Below are 1,564 nucleotides of genomic sequence, written 5' to 3' on the forward strand. Positions count from 1 at the left end.
GCGGAGAGACGTCACTTCCGCTTCCGCCGCGCGGCCCTCTGGGAAATGTAGTGCGGGGCGGCGTGGTGACCTCGTGGTGGGCCGTGCCTGGGCCCGGGATCCGTTACACCCTCTCCGGTGGGAAACGGGGGCGTAGAGAGAGGCAGCGAGGGGGGCAGGCCGCTGACCGACGGCGGGGGGGCAGGGCGGTGATATTTCAGTAACATCCCTTCAGTTTTCCAGCCGTGAAGATGGAGGCCTTGCTTGTACAGCGCTCCAGAGATGAATCCTCAGGGCTGGTTTACTGTTGAGTGGACATCAAGATGCTCTGAGGAGCTGCTGAGGCATTTTTGGGGCTAAAACAAGCAAATGGCGAGGGGGAAGAAGAAGCTGCTGATGCAGAGCAGCTGTTGGAGAGGGGCCCCGGGGGCAGAGGGGCTGTGCCGTTACCACCCCCGGCCCCATGCTGATACTTTCCAGGAAAAATCTGGCTCCCTTCACTTTGGCAGAAGTTTATTTTTGGAAGGTTTAATAATGTCCGTGGTGCGCCTGTCGCTCACTCAAAATACAGGCCCTTTATTTGTATTTATAGGCAAGATATAAATATAAAAACTGGCAGGGCTCCATCTGGCTCGTGCACCAAATGTCTTTGACACCAGCATCATCCAAAGCTGTAAAGCCAGTGGCCAGGTGGCAGTTTTACAGCTCCTGTAAATGAAATGCAGACCTGGCTAGTCCTTTCTGGGACTGACCTCCCCCTGCACAAACGGTCATTGATGCTGGGTGTAAACGTGGCCACAGCACACGCCGTGATGGGGCGGCTGGCCCAGGGCGACTGCTACTGCTCTGAGACAACCTGAGGCACAAGGTCTGATCGGCTGGTGGTGTGGTTTGGAGACCTGTTTCTCCTAATCAGAGAATAAGGGTGAGAGGGCAGAGAGCAGTGAAGGTTGTCTCCCAAGGAGGCTGTGGACCGGGGCTGAGTGGACAGGCAGCCTGGGGCACAGCCTCAGGAAGCTGACTTCACCCACCTCTGAAAATGCAGTTGGGTGGAAATACAGCCCCTGTGGTCCACAACACAATGGGCGCTGCCTGCTGTAGACAGATTGATGAACAGATTTGAATCTACTTTGATGTGGTCTAGAATGGTTTACACCTCCAGGAAGTGCTTAGTTTGCCTTGATTATCAAAAAAACCCCCAAATCTTAACATGGAACCAACCCTCCCCTGCCTCTATCTCTGTCTGATCCCACCAGGAGCCTGGTGATTACAGGAGGTGCTGCCCAGGCCTCAGGCAAAAAGAAGCTAAGGGTCTCTCCTGGGCGATGAAGCTCTCTAAACAAATGTGGTACCATTAAAGGAGCCCTATGTGATGCATGGAATTGCAATAGCACTGTTTAGATTGGTCAGAAAGCAGGGTGGATGGGACATGCTGGAGGAGGGCTGGGAGATCGGTGAGCAGATTTGCAAATCATGACGATGCCAGCAGAGAGAGAAAGGAAGGTGAATACTGACTGCTCTCAGAGGTGGGGTAATACAGGCAGACCCATCAGCTCATGTTACAGGCAGAAGAAGGGAGCGAAGT

The sequence above is a fragment of the Falco peregrinus genome, chromosome 8, assembly GCF_023634155.1.
Source record: "Falco peregrinus isolate bFalPer1 chromosome 8, bFalPer1.pri, whole genome shotgun sequence".
Classification (NCBI taxonomy): Eukaryota; Metazoa; Chordata; class Aves; order Falconiformes; family Falconidae; genus Falco; species Falco peregrinus.